The sequence below is a fragment of the Balaenoptera physalus genome (assembly GCF_965194825.1).
Source record: "Balaenoptera physalus genome assembly, chromosome: 2".
Lineage (NCBI taxonomy): Eukaryota > Metazoa > Chordata > Mammalia > Artiodactyla > Balaenopteridae > Balaenoptera > Balaenoptera physalus.
Window position 1 is genome coordinate 22,934,556 of NC_138883.1, and position 16,340 is coordinate 22,950,895.

At 36.0% G+C, this 16,340-nt stretch overlaps 1 long non-coding RNA gene across 1 annotated transcript in view; it reads left to right on the top strand.

Annotated features, from left to right (window-relative positions):
* The window catches only part of LOC309655793, an 83,214-nt gene that overhangs the window by 34,719 nt on the left and 32,155 nt on the right, over positions 1 to 16,340 (top strand). Inside the window, exon 2 of the long non-coding RNA XR_014260999.1 lies at positions 1,773 to 1,848. This is a non-coding gene — a long non-coding RNA (uncharacterized lncRNA). The remainder of the gene's footprint in view (positions 1 to 1,772; positions 1,849 to 16,340) is intronic.

The following is a 16,340-nucleotide window of genomic DNA, read 5'->3' on the forward strand; positions in this document are numbered from 1 at the left end:
ATGTGATTTAGGGTTTATCAGCTATTGGGAGACTTCTATACCAGCAGAGTTTATGAATATTTCTTAACCTGGGCCTCAGGTAGTCGTGACTGTGGAACAGGGTTATGAACTAGCTGCTGCACAATGAAGAGTAGAAGTGATGGGAAGGAGAAAGTCCATCAGCTACCTGGTCCCTGGATACATTGCCGGATTTAGCAAAACAACAACAGTAAAAACCAAACCAAACCAAAACCAGGATGCCCATTCAAATTTGAATATCAGATAAACATGAATATCTTTTTAGCATAAATAAATATGTTCCAACTATTATTATTTTAAAAATTTTATTGAAGTAGAGTTGATTTACAATGTTGTGTTAATTTCTGCTGTACAGCAAAATGATTGTTATATATATATTATTTTATGTATAATGTATATTATATAATATTATATATATACAATATTTTATATATATGTATAGTATTATATAATGTATATGTATATTCTTTTTCATATTCCTTTCCATTACGGTTTATCACAGGACATGGAATATAGTTCCCTGTGCTATACAGTAGGAGATTGTTGTTTACCCATTCTATATAGAATAGTTTGCAACTGCTAATCTCAAACTCCCAATCCTTCCCTCCCCCATCCCTCCTCCCCCTTGGCAACCACAAGTCTGTTCTCTATATCTGTAAGTCTGCTTCTGTTTCATTTGTGTCATATTTTAGTCCACATATAAGTAATATCAATATGGTATTTGTCTTTCTCTTTCTGACTTACTTCACTTAGTATGATAATCTCTAGGTCCATTTATGTTGCTGCAAATGGCATTATTTCATTCTTTTTAGAGGCTGAGTAATATTCCATTGTGTATATATACCACATCTTCTTTATCCATTCTTCTGTTGGTGGACATTTAGGTTGTTTCCATGTCTTGACTGCTGTAAATAGTGCTGCTGTAAACAGGGGTGCATGTATCTTTTTGAATTATAGTTTTGTCCAGGTATATGCCCAGGAGTAGGATTGCTGGGTTGTATGGAAACTCTATTTTTAGTTTTTTGAGGAACCTCCATACTGTTTTCCATAGCGGCTGCACAAATTTACATTCCCACCAACAGTGCAGGTAGATCCCCTTTTCTTCACACCCTGTACAGCATTTGTTATTTGTAGACTTTTAATGATGGCCATTCTGACCAGTGTGAGGTGGTACCTCATTGTAGTTTTGATTTGCATTTTTCTGATAATTAGTGATTATGAGCATTTTTCATGTTCCTATTGGCCATCTCTATGTCTTCTTTGGAGGAATGTCTATTTAGGTCTTCTGCCCATTTTTCGATTGAGTTGTTTGTCTTTTTGTTATTGAGTTGTATGAGCTGTTTGTATATTGTTCCAATTATTGAACAGGACATATCTATACTAAATAAATACATATTGTTTATTGGAAATTCAAGTTTAACTAGGCATCCTAAATTTTATCTATTAGAGTATGACATAATTTTATTATTTATGTGATATAATTTGTATTTATATGACAGAATTTTACCTAGAGAGTATGACACAGGTAGATGTCAAGGTAGAGTCATGGGTCCAAGGCAGGCAAATTGAGGGGCAAGGAGAAACATACACAATTAATTGGGGTTTAAGAGGATCTTGAAAATTAGGAGAAACCTGTTTCAGTATAGGGAAGCTGTTAGAGCTCCTGGTTGTAACAGGAATCAGGAAATTTGACTTTTTACAGTGTGTCCTCTTCAGATCTTACTGACATTGCTCTATCCACCATCTCACCACAGGATGCACAAGCTGGCAGATCCTTAGGATTAAATACTGTGAAGTGGTACAGTGGGGAATGCCCTGGGATGTGAAATGGTAAGACCTGTGATGAACCTTGTTTCTGCCACTAATTAGTAGCATAACTAGTTAAATAAACTAATCTCTCTGAGCTCTAGGATCCTTGTATCTAAAATGGAGAGGCATTGAACGGGATCATTCATGTTTATACTTGTTACTGGTTGAGTATCTAAAATTTATAAGAATCCCTCTCCTTCATGTGTCTTCCATCCTTCCCTCTCTACTTCTTTCTCATTAGTACCCAAGCCTCTTTTACTCTACTGAGTTTACCTAAATAAATCACTAAGTAAGTGTCTTAAACTTCATATCCTCTCTTCCTCCCACTATTGATATATCTCTTTCCAAACATCTTGAAAGAATAATCCGCACTGGTTGTATCTCTTTGTTGTCTCCACTTCTCCTTCTACTGTGGTCTGGTTAAGATTACTAACAACCCCTTAACTGCTAAATCAAATGGTTGCTTTGCAGGATGTTTCACCCGTGACTTTTCTCTAGCATTTGGCAGCACTGGTGCACCCCTCCTCATCCATGTACTCTATACACTCATTTCCTTTGGCTTCTGAGACAGCCTGCCAGCCTTCCCAGACTCTTCTTGTTCTGCATGCTTTTTATATCTGAATACTTTGGAGGGTTTTCTCTTGGCTCTTCACTCAGCCTGAAAATTATCTTTTCACTGGTGTATGCATTGCCATGGCTTCAGTTGACATTATTATGTTGATGAACTACAATTGCAAATCTCCAGCCAGATTTTTCTTCTGAGCTCCACCCGGGTATTTCCAACGATAGACTCCCTGATGTTGATATCCTATGGCCACCTCATATTCAATATACCCTAAACCCCTGTGGCTCCTATACCAGCAGAGTACAAAAAGAATGCCATTTATTTTTTCTGACAACCAAGAAGATGATAAAGGAAGCAAGACTGAACTCCTTTTAAAACTCCTATTCCTCAAGTAAATGTTCTCTGGATGCAGACAGTAGCATTTTTGTAATTATAATGATTTGTTTTTGAAAGGTAAATATGCTGGTTATGGCTGAAGTTTTCCAGTATCCTTTTTGTCTGGCCATGTGCCTTTACAAGAGGTGTTCCCACAGTCTTAGTTGTTTCTTCATTGTCCCAGAGATGTATCCTGTTGATAATATTCTAAATACTCTTTTGGTTGTACAGAATTTTTGACATACTTCTATATTTTATCACACACAAAGTCACTGCTGTGGTAATGCTTGACATAGTTTGGGCTTATGAGGCAGAGTGTCCCAAGAGGCATGTGGCGATAGCATATTCTTTCCTTGTGCATCTTCTGCCAACTAACCAAGGGACATTTATCAGAGGCTTCAGTTAAATCTACATACACTAGAGTGATGATGCTCATTGTGGGTGCACATCAGTTTACCAAGGGTTATGCTTCTCAAGGATCACTCTGAACACAGTTTGTAAAGGAAATCACGTTTTCCTACTGATTTGCATTATAATTTCAAGGATGTGTGCCCTCATTAAAAATGTTGGCACTAAGGCAAATTAAAATCATTCTTTAATGTGAAAAACCCTGCAATAATGTATTTATTATGAAAGAGGGACCTCTGAAAAATTACCCACAAGATACCAGAAATAAGTGAAATACCTTGCTGGAACTTCTTTAATTTCATAAAATGTCAAGATAAGAAGTTACACTAGACACAAACAATAAAATAATATTCATCTTAATTTTTTATAGTTTTGTTTATATTATTTTGTTTTGTTTTGAGAAAAGAAGAAATTCTCTTAGGGTTGGTTGGGTGAAGATTATTGAAAGGGAGTCTGCACAGGCTGCTATAACAAGATACCATAGACTGGGTGGCTTAAACAATAGATATTTATTTCCCACAGTTCTGAAGGCTGACAGTCTGAGATCAGGGTGCTAGCATGCTAGGGTTCTGGTGAAGACCCTCTTCCTAGCTTGCACATGGCTGTCCCTTGCTATAGCTTCATATGGCAGAGAGAACAAGAGTAAGCTCTCTAGTCTTTTCTTATAAGGGCACTAATCCCATCGTGAGGACCCCACCATCATAACCTCATCTAAACCTAATTACCCACCCCCCCAAAGCTTCATATCCTAATACCATCATATTGGGGGGTTAGGACTTCAACATATGAATTTTGGGGGAACACAGCATTCAGTCTATAAGAGGAATAGTCTACCTGCCAGGAAAATGCTCTGTATATCTATAAGTTGGTAGCAAATTTTTCTGTTTTGAGATGAATAGCATATAGCTGAGTACTTCTTAGAATAGTTATTTAAACTGGGAATCAAGTCTAAATAGATTTGTTGTTCTGTTTGCCTCAAGAAGTCTGTGGCATTGAATGAGTTCATGCCAGAGAAGTTTTTATTGTGTTATTTAGACAGTTGTACACTTGGAAGAAAAAAGTACATAACGCTTGACAAAGGCTACTTTTCTAGCATTTTGAGTTGACCTTGTGTCATTTCTCTGAGTACACTGACCTTGACATAGAATGAGGAAGAGTTAGGTAAAGAATTCAGCAGAGTGAAATGAATCAGGTCCAGCTTTTCATTCTTTTTAAATCTTGCTGGTGTTACTGTTTTCTGTGGGTTTTGACCATTCCAATAGAATTATGGCATTTAGAAAAAAACCCAATTTTGAGGGGAGAAAGATTATTGTGATTTTTAGTGAAAACATATCCACACAAAGACAAGACATGTGTATGAATAGTCATAGTAACATTATTCATCATAGCCCAAAACTGGAAATAATTCAAATGACCATCAATTGGTGAATGAAGAAACATACAACGGAATACTACTCAGTAATAAAAAGGAGTTTACTACTGTATGTACTACAGCATAATTGAACCTCAAAAGAATTTTGCTCAGTGAAATAATCCCAATGCATAAGGCTATGCATAATATAATTTCATGTATACGAAACATTGAGAAGAGACACATTTTATGGAGAAAGAAGTCAGATTAGTGGTTGCTGGGGGCTGGGATGGGAATAGGATTACCTGCAAATGAGGGCACAAGGGCACTTTTGGAGGTGATTGAAATGTTCTAAAACTGTATTGTGATGATAGGTGCACAATTCTAAATTTTCTAAAAACCACTGAATTGTACACTCACAATGGGTGAACTAATACTGTGTAAATTATACCTCCATAAAGCTGTTAAAAAGATAAACTTCTAATAAAGCTTCATGTTCTTCCTTAATGTAAAACTGTTGAAAACCTATATCCTAGGGAATTGTCTTTGTTCTGGTCCAGCCTAGATTTCTCTTCTTTTAGATATGCTGATCTTAGTACCATGACCTTTTCACAAGTCCTTTGGAGTCCATTCAGAAACATTACTGACCAACTGGACACCAATTTTCTTTCAGAGGGTTACTCTGACCACAGAATTATCTGTGACATGCAGGTACAAGCTGCTTAGCCAAATGACAGGAATTGTAAACATATTAATTGGGAGGTACTGGGTGAGGACCTCTGTCTTTTCTGGTACTGTCAGCCAGAGTAAAGTGAAGTGTGGCGAAGGCAAATCAATCTAATAGCTGCATTTGATTCCCATTATGAGCCACAGGGGTACAGTTCCTGACATATCAAAATTCTTGAATAACATCCATCAGCACTTTGCTATCGATGTACTGCACATTGAGTGTATTCTTGCTTGAGGGACACTCTGCCTGTCTCTAAATCAGAACCTTTGGAGAAAGTGCAGAGCACTGTTGAAAGCAGATAATAAACAGTCATGGAGCAAGAACGGGGCCATGTTAGCGCTGTTAGTCACAGTAAATGCATCTGATATTTGCTCCTTAATCTATAACTCTCACCATTCCTCCTTTAGGCAGGGAGCAAATGGTGTTTATATACTTTCTTTCACAAGATTTTCCACATACTAATTCGGTTAATAGAATCAAATGCCTAAGTTTAGTTCACAAAGAGAACATAAAATCAAAATTCAATTCTTGCTGTTTGTTCTGTAGTCACGTAAAAGATGGGAAATAGTGTCTAATTTTCTACAGCTGACATGAAAGCCATACTGATTGGATCATTATGGATGGTATGGATGGGGGCACTGAATTATTCTTTGATTTGAGACCTAATACACACAGAAGGAATACTGTCATGTAGGAGATCCCATTAAAACACTGCTGTAAGGGGATGCAACTGTGCTCCTCATAAAAGGCTAAACATCTTACATGATACTTCACTTGTGCACAGTTTTAAGAGGATATGAATAGGCTGTGGAAAATCCAAATCTGTAAAAGACCAAGTCATTCTATAGTGTCAACCTTTAGACAAACAGAATCACAACATTAAAAGTTGTAAGATAAAAAGTAAAAAAATAAAGGCCCCAAACTTAAAGACATTGAATTTGATTTCAGAGGTAAAATATACTCATTCTAAGAAAAGCTAAATCATTAAAACATTATGAGTGCCAAGATAAACAAAATAGTCCATGCTTTCGGAGAGAGTTGAATGTTGGTTGGAAAAGTTAAGAAAAACCTCAGGAGGAGGTGGTACTACAGGTCTATCTTAAATTTGGTGAAACCCGGTCAGCTAGGGAAAAAAATCGGAGCATGCCAGGAAGTGATGAATTTGGAGGTGAAAATGCTAAAGTATGTTTTGTGAACTGTGAGGAGTGTGGTCTGGCTATAGCAGAAAACATATATTGGAGAGTTATAGGAGATACGGTTGAGAAGTATCTTATACTTTGTGGGCTGTTTTGAATGCTTGAATAATAGGTTTAGATTTTATTCCATAGATAGTGGAGAACCAATGAAGGTTTTGAACAGGGATGTGACATCATGTGGATGATATTCTAAAAATAATGTGCCAACCATATACAGAGTGGATTGAAAGGAGAAGACCCTGAATGCAAGGGGATCAATTTAAAAATGATAGGAAAGAACAGATACGAAATTTAAAAATGGATAGTTGTGGAGTGGAAACTAAAGTCCTCTCTTGTACTTCCTTCCAATATTCAAGTTAATCCCACAGTTACACATCTGAATGAATAGGAGAGTGATTATAGTACTGACAAAAAATATTAAGAAAGAGTGCAAGTAGAACAGAAAATGATGAGTTTTAATTAATGAATGTCGAATGCAATGTGCTGAGCAGACATCTAAGGAGGTTGGTTACTCATTGGCAGCCGGTTCTGAAGGTACTGTACCTGCACTGACTGCTTTGTGTTCTGTTGCTTGCGGAAAGATCTGTATACAGTAAGTGCCCTATACATATTAGGGGAATGACTCGAAATAAATAAATATATAATAATGGAGCACTCGTTAAACATTAAGATCACAGATTTGGAAGTCCTCCGCACAGAGATCATAGTTCAAAATGTGAGAAATGGTAAGTTTTTAAAAGGAGTGACACAAAAGAAAGAAAAGAAAAGAAGGAAAGAAGGAAAAGAAAATGACCAAGAACCAAGTCTTGGGAAAGTCTTCTAGTGTGGAAGTGTAACAAGATAAAGAACCCACAAAAGTGGTATCGATTAGATAGTAGCTTTAATGCATAACATTTCTGCAATTTAAAAATGTTAGGTAAAGACAACATTTCAGTGGTAGTTTCAGAAGAAAAAATTACCTCTAATCATCTAAATAATAATTTAAAAATTTGATTATGTGATAATTGAGTATGCTTGCTTGCTTTAAACTTTTCTATGGTAGGTTATGTGAAAAATGAAGGATATTATAGTGTGCTTAAATATTAAATCAATTGTACAGTTATTTTTCTTGCTGACCAAAAGTGAAGAAAATGTGTGTCATGTCTATGTTGATGAACATCGAATAGTGACAAGCAAAGCCTGTTTACTTCCTCTAGGGTGATATTTTATTCCACTCATGATTATATAAAAATTAATTTTGGAAACTGTATTAAGCATAATTTTAAAAATATTCAGAGTTAGTTGTATATGGTCCAATCCTACAAAAAATTTCTTGTGAGTTTCCAAAAGGGATTTTTGCCGCGACATCAAGAAAATACCATCCACATTTTTCTTACAGTAGGAGTAGATGAGACTCAATTTTCCCTCCTTAAAAATCACTTTTAAGATATTGTCCTTGAAATATTCACCAAGTTGAGACAATAATTAGATTTTTTTAGCATTAATATGCTGTATCCATATCTGGGTTTTGGCTATAAATGCTTAAAATTTATTATAATGAGAAATGAGGTTGGAAATTTTCTCTTGAAATTTCAGATTCAGTATACTCAATGCCTAAAGTATATATGCCAAACAGCCAAGATCCACTGACAGTTATAATTTTTTCAGGTTTGACACAGTTGATCTTTTCTTTGGTGTTCCAAAAATAGTCCACTTGGTCTTTCAGCTCATAAATTTAACCAAGAATATTTCCTTTTTGGAATCAAAGAACATAAGCATTTTTTAACCCAAATATGTATCTTCTCAAAGCAAAGGAGAAAATCTGGTGTTTCATATATTGTTATTCCCATAATTGATTATCTTGGTAGTGAGGCAAATTCTTCTTTATAAGATCTTGGCAGCATTTGGACAATCATTGCTTGGGGGCAAATGGTACAGGACATCTAAACCAATGATTTTTCTTTCACTCCAAATTTTTTTTTGCTAGCAATCTAGATTGTCAGCCCGATATTTCTAGAATAGTAAAAGCATATACTACGATCATCCTCCTCCATAATTCTGCTCCTTTATTTAGAAAAACTTTGACAGAACCATGAAGATAATTCATCTTTTTGGTAGTTGCCAAGGCTTGAAAAAAGAGCATTTTTTATTCCATAGAATATTTAGCTAAATATTCAGAATAAACTAATAGTTGAATTGACTCTCCCACTGGTAGAATCATAACAAGTCAAACAAAGAAAATAAAAGGTAATGATTGCTTTTTTGACAAACTTGAATTGTGGTATTCTCTGCTGAGTTATCTGTTTAAAGACTGATTACAGGACTAACACAAAGAAACACCATAGTGTTCTTTTATATAGAACACTACTTTTCCCATAAAGAAACACTATTAGAAACATTTTGGAAACATTCAGAATACAAGGTTTAACGAGAGTCACCAAAGAAATAAGGTTTTTACTTTTTGCAATTATAGGGGCTATTTCTCATAAAATATTCACAGTTTTTGAAGATTCTTAGTTAGAGGTTTTAGTAATTGCCAACTTCATGTGTTGGGCAGAGAATAGTCTTTTATTTTTCAGGACTTGTATGATTTTTATTTTAATTTTTTTACTCAAATATCATTCAAGTTTGTTCGGTTCCATTACTCTGTATTTTTAGACTATACTGAGAAATCTGGATATCATCTTTTTACAATGTTTGTGACCCTTTACTTCATATGAGCCTTATCACATTTAAGAATTTTATTTTTGCCAACATTATCAGCTACCCTAATGTTTCCTCAAAACAAAACATTCCATCCCTCATCCTTCAGAAAACTTCTAAAGACTGGAGATGCTGATCAGAGCCTGGGGTTACTTTCACAGAATCTTTTTCTAGAATCTAAGTTGCGTGAGGGAAGAGATTTATTTATTGTTCAATCCCCTTACCTAGAAGAATCAATGAGTCAATGCTCAGAAAATATCTGTTGAATGAATTTATTAAATGAATATTTGTTAGTCTGTCATCAGTGATGTCAATGGTGGGGTTGGCTGCTTCGGATATGCATGATCTCCAATAAGCAACATTTTAGATAATTTTCCATATATAGCTACCCATGTAGACCCATTTAAATGTTCCTAGGACCAGATCCAAATGGTCTTATTTTTAAATCTGTGTTCTAGCTTGCATAGAGCATGAACTATAGCTGATGGGAAAGGAAATGGGAGATGCATCATAAAGAACCTTCATGAGAACCATAGCCCCCCTTTTTGACATTACGGTAGATTCAAATATTATAAAACACTAAATGTTTGTTATTTTTAATAAGCAATAAGCTTATCAACATCAAATGTATCACACGCATAAGCTACATGGAACATAATTAAGAAATAATTACTGTGTGTTACATTAAATGTAGTGCTTATTATGAATGTATTCTGATGCAGTTTCTGCATACCCCCCAAACTTAGAAGTATTTGTTTTGATATCAGTTTTATGTATTTCATATTATGAAAGCTACCTGTATATATTTTTTTGATTTTCCAAGTTTGCAGTTCTCTTATTAAATATATTTCTTCAAAGAGTACCTTGCCTGACTTATCTACCAGATTTACATCTGAACTTCTAAGGGAACATCTTGCTTTCTTCCCCTTCTTCCCGAGAATGCTGTTAAATGTAAGCAAAGGGAGCAGAGAGTTTGGACTGGGTGGCTACTGGTAGGCCAGATGCAGTTGAGGTCAAGCAGAATGATGAGTACAAATGAAGTCTTTGAGATTTGGCAAGAATGTGATTCTTAGATATCCATGGAAAGAACAGTTTTATAGCTAAATGAGGGTGGAAACCAGATTGGAAAGCAATGATAAGGTACCTTTAAACCATTAGACACTATAAAATATAAAAATCTGACAATACCAATTACTGCAAGGCTGTGGAGGAAGCCTCATACGTTAACAGTGGAAGAGCCCACTGAAACAACTATTTTGGAGAGGCAACTGATACTATCCACAGTATCTAGTGAAGATGAAAACGCACATGGCATAAGGTCCAGATATTTCACATCTGGTTAAGTACCTTAGAGAAACTTTTCCCATGTCCGCAAAGAGACATGAACTAAAATGTCCACTCTGACATTATATTTGGTAGTGAACAATTAAAGTAAATGTCCATCAGTAAGGGAAAGATAAATAATTTGTGCTTTATTTATATGATAAATAGTACTTACCAGGTACAATGAATGAATTGAAACTGTATGCATCAATAATATGGATACATCTCAAGTATGTAATATATAAAACATATTTAAAGAACAAATTTCGGAATGAAACATATAGTGTGATATAATGTACTTTAAAAACAAAAGGATCAAAAGGATACTGTTTAAAAAACTATGTATACATATAGTAAAGCTACATAATAAAGCCCATACATATGTAACAAAAGCATAAAAAACTGAATGGTAAGGATTCAGGGTGGTGGTTACTTGGTGGGGGGAAAGGTTGGCAGAGATGTTAGATAAGAATGGGTTCAAGGAGAGCTACAAAGAAAACTTTAAACTGGGAATGTTTTATTTATTTTTTATTTTTTTAAAGTCTGAATTGAGTAAGATGAAACACTAACATGTTCGTTAAGGTGGTGGATGACTTGCTATTTTACTTTATTTTTATACATGTTTGAAATATTTTATTAAAACATGAAAGTAAAGACTGTTTTTCAGTTTGCGGAGGCATAATTATATTTGAAGTTAGAGGATGCTAAGAAAGGGGGAGAATGTTAAGACTGAAGAAATGGGGGGATACAGCATGGGCCTCTTGAAAATGAGGCATACAGGGTCTCAAGATTGAAGAGAGGAGTAGACTTTGAGGTCCATACTGCATCTTACTCTTTGTACATCTGATGCCACCACCTATTATCATACATCCGTGTCTTGTTCATCTTTGTATTTCTGGTGCTGAGCCTAGGGCCTGGTAGTCAATCAGTGTCTGTAGGAAGGAAGAAAGATTGAAAAATATGAAAGGAAAAAAGAAAAATTGGGGACTTATAAAAGAAGGGAAGAAAAGGAAGTTAGAGAAAGACAGTGAAGGACCATGAGGAAGAACTGAAGGAGAGAATAAATCAGAGATAAAGACAAAAGATGATGGCATTTGTTCTCTATAACCAAGATGAAGGTACATTTTCCTTTTGAGAATGAAAGGGCTTGAAAAGCTAGGATTTGTCTTCTTTTAGAAACACTTGAATCATGTTCTCTTGGTACTGGAGCCTAGCTAGATCCCTGAAATTTAAATTCTATTAAGCTGTCAGGGAGAAATGACAGTTTGGGAAAAGTATTGAATAATTGCCTGATCTACTGAACAGTAAGAGAGAACTTGCACTGGTATGTTAGGGGAAAGCAGGCACAAATGGAATTTTGTGAAGCTTTGGGTAAGTCACAGAGTTGGCAAATACTTGTTGATTAATTAATCGATAGGGTTGAGCTAGTTTAGACAGCTCTTTAGCAATCACCTTATTTTGCGTTAATATGAAGAATTGAAGCCATACACGTTGAACAACTTAGCACACATACAAACAGAGCCACCCCAACAATAGCCAGTGTTACCTTAAACTATGAATCACACTGTGTGGATAATGGGAGCAGCTACATTAAAACTCCTACTACAGCTGTCTCCAAGGCTTTCAAATGAAGTTAACCTTGATTCTTTGGATTTATCCATTTAATTCTATCACTGATATCAGAGGACTAAGGACAAGGCAGATGTTGACTACTGCTCATTTGTAATTGTGTTACTGCATAGGATAAATCATCAATTAATTCTGAGATACTTCTCAGCTGAATCAATAACACCAAATAATTCTGAGATAATTTCTGTCCACTGGACAGGGTTTTATGACACTACACAATATTTCAGTGTCAAAAAGTTGACAATTGACAGGTACTCAAATTGTTTGGGACTTTCACATTTTCTACAGTGTGTTTTCTTCCTGGACTGTAAGCTCTATAAACACCAAATGAATAGAATTTTAGCATATTAGAAAAGGTGAACTTCTATTAATATTTCACAAAATTCAGTAATGTACATCTGGTACCCATTGTATATAACTGTAAACAATTTTTATTGTTTTTATTAGGTATTCAATCTATAAGTAAAATTAAGTGATGTATTTATATTCTGGAAACACCTAAAATAGTATAACTATGGAGTGGGCAACTAGAACCCTCCTGGCAGTCCCATCCCACCACCTGTTTTTGTCTGGATGTGAGGTAGGAATCGTTTTTTATAATACATTTTTAAGAAGGAGATCTAAATAAGAGTAATATTTTCTGACACAAGAAAATTGTAAGAAATTCAAATTTTTGTCCACAAATAAAGATTTATTGGAACATAGCCCCACTCCTTCATTTACATATCATCTATGGCTACACTACAATCAGACTTGGGTAGTTGCGACAAAGACCACATGGCCCTGAAATCTTAAAATATTTACTCTATGGCCCTTTACAGAAAAAGTTTGCTGACCCCTCGTCTAAATATGTTATTTTGTAATTATGTGGTACTTTTCCTCCCTGAGATTGGCGTAAACAACTCTTTGGGTCACTTGACAGTTTTGGGGTTTGGCTGGTCATCAACCATCACATCAGTAGTCCTCCCAAGGCCACAAGACAGGGAATAGATAATTATATAATAGTCGTCTACATAGGAAATAATGGCAATAATCATGCAGAATTTCCTGAGAACAGCAAGAGGAGCTACTGAAAGCACACTTCCATTAGAGGTCTTTCTCCTCTTGCTAGAAAAGAGATCTTATTTAACCAACTTGTTGAGAATGCTTTACAAATAATATTGGTAGTCCTTGACAAAGCAAATAGAGTTGGTATTTCCTTAGAACCCAGAACAGAAGTTGCTAGATGAATATTCACTTTTTTCTTATTCATTATTTGGATGCCAGTTTGTATAGCTAAACTTTGTCCTGTGTATTCAACTCTTTTTTATGTTTAATAGCTCAATTTAAAAAAAAAAAGAATTCTTACATATGAAACTAGCAGTGGAAGTCTGTGCACAGCTTGCTCATTTTTGTGTGTGCTTGTTTAATTGCCTGGCCACTTTGGTTCTCTCACTACTGTTTTTTACTGTAAATTCTACACCAGGTTGGTCTGTGTGTTTTTGTTTCAATGCGCTGATGCTGGTCTGTGTCACTGGGCATTGAATGTGGGGTGAAATGTCCCCACATACTCTAAAGGAGCCACAGAACCATTAAAGACATAGGAAAAAAATCTCGTTGGGATTTGACCATATCAGAGTCATTTCTCTGCCTTGCTGAGGGAAAATCCAGAAATGATGTTTTCCTAATAAAACTTATTTTCAATTACTGAATTTTATTGGAAATGTCTAACATTGCTATTGGCCTGCCCATCTCTTTCAAACAGATGTGATTTTGTGTTTTCTTAATTGTTGGACTCAGAAATACCTACATGAGGTAAAGACATTTTATTTTTTTAACATCATGGTTGTGGAGTCGTGGAGCTTTCGCTTCCTTTGATGGCACTGAAGGCTGTTTTAAGCAGCCAGGGAACCAGTGAAGCTCAAAAAGGCTGAAATAACTGAATGGAAACGGCATTTCTCTATTGCTTCTGGAGAACTTCAAGAGAAGTTTGATACCACCATGCTTGTTCCTGACACACGTTAGTCTAATTTTCAATACAGAATTTTATATTTGTCTAAAACAGGTTTTCTTTTTCGCAGTTTCCTGCCCTTCTCCCCTCCCTTCCCTTCCTTCCTTCTGTCCTTTTTCTCCCTTTCTTACATCTTTTCATCTCTTCTTTTCTAATCTCTCTTTTTTCCTGTACTCTTCCTAATGTGTGCAAAAAGCACACTGTATCCTTCCATTTTTAAATTACATGATCTTTTCCTAGATAATCAACCGAGTGTGATTTTGGTTTAACTGTACAGAGTGTTATGTGCTTCAAGTCAGATACACTGTCACCACTCCATACAAACAGGAGGGCAGTCAAAGAAACAAATGTAAGCATGTTTTAGCTCTGACCAAGTAGAAATACTTTAGGATAACTTCATATATCTTATCTCCTTCTGTCTTTATCCTTTCCTTGCTTCTTTCTTTTGATAGTGCCCTGTCCACTCAGTTTTTACCTGTTTTTTTCCCTCTGCTTGCGCTCTTCCTTTCCTTACCACAAGGTAATAATGTCTTAGTTTTCTGTTGCTGCATAACATATTACTGCAAATTTAGTAGCTTAGAACAGCACCCTTTATATCTCATGGTTCCATAGGTCAGTGTCAAGGTGGGTGTCTTGATTGGGTTCTCCACTTAGGGTCTCAAAATGTTGGGTTATCTGGAGAAAAATCCACTTCCAGGGTTATTCAGATTGTTGGAAGACTTCAGTGCCTTGCACTTACTTGTAGGACTGAGGCCCCTACTTTCTTGCTGGCTGTTGGCCAGATTCCTCTCTCAGCTCTTAGAGGCCACCCTGAGGTCCTTGCCCCCATGGTGCCTCCCCTCCCCCAACTTTGCAATGGAGAACCTCCCTCACAAGAATCCCCCTCACACTTTGAATCTGTCTGATGTTCTCTTCACCTATGAGTTGGGGGAAAACTCTGCTTTTAGAGGGCTCATGTGATTGTTTAGGCCCACCATAGGGATAATCTCCCTATGATAAAGTCAATTTGTGGGTAATCTTAATTACAACGGCAAAATTCCTTTTGCCATACAAAGTAACCTTCACAGAGCTGACACAAGGAGGTACAGGTCATGGGGGTCATTGTAGAATTCTGCCTACCAAAAATAATAATACTTTTGGGACAGTTTGAGACATTATTGATCATGAAAGTTGACTCTGCTCTTCATGTATGAGGAAACTCATTGATACGCTCAATAAGATTAGCTGAATCAGATATTATCAGATATGTGAGACTAGGCCAGGCCTTTATGACTCCTGCTAGAGTGTTTTCTTGGCTATACCATATGGTGCTTTTCTTAGGAAAGTTGTAGAGTTCAGAATTTTATTTTCCAACCCCAGCACTTACCAAAGACAAATAATCATTAAAGGCTGAAAGGTGGAGGAGTCTTTGAGAAGAGCTTTTTGTTTATTCCTTTATTAAGAGTTGTTATGAGTTGCACTGTGTCACACACACACCCCAAATTCATATGTTGAAGAACTAATGCCCCAGTACCTCAGAATGTGACCTTATTGGAAATAAAGTCATTGTAGATGTAATTAGTTAAAGCAAGGTCATACAGAAGTAGGATAAGCCCCTAGTCCAACATGACTGGTATCCTTATAAAAAAGGAGAAATTAAGACACAGACACACAGGTAAAATGCCGTATGAAGATGAAGGCAGTGATTGGGGTGATACTTCTGCAAACCAAGGAAAGGCAAAAGTTGCCAGCAATCCACAGAAGCTAGGGGAGAGGAATAGAACAGATTCTTCCTCTCAGACCTCAGAGGGAACCAAATTTGCGGACACCTTGATCTTAGACTTCTAGCTCCAGAACTGTGGGGCAATAAATTCTGTTATTTAAGCCACCCACTTTGTGGTACTTTGCTACGACAGCCCTAGGAAACTAATACAAGAGTCTATTAAAGTGATGCAGATTTTAAAACTGTAGCCTACTGTATACAAAAGTTACATTTTGACTAGGTGCCATCTGAGTTCTGAGAGACAGTTGCTAAGTAGTCCAGTAAAAACTTTCAGAAATTAAAGCTATGCAGCTTTAGTAAAAATATATTCCATTTTTTTGTATATTGAATTATCAGTAAGTGGTATGATATTAAGTAATACAAACATAAGAATCTGTTAACAACTTGAAGGGAACAATGAAGGTGCATCCTTCCTTCACAGCCCTGGCACAGTGCCAAGTTTATAGCTGGTGCTCATTAAATGGTTGTGGAATGAATGAAAGAATGCAAAAGGGGAAAGTTG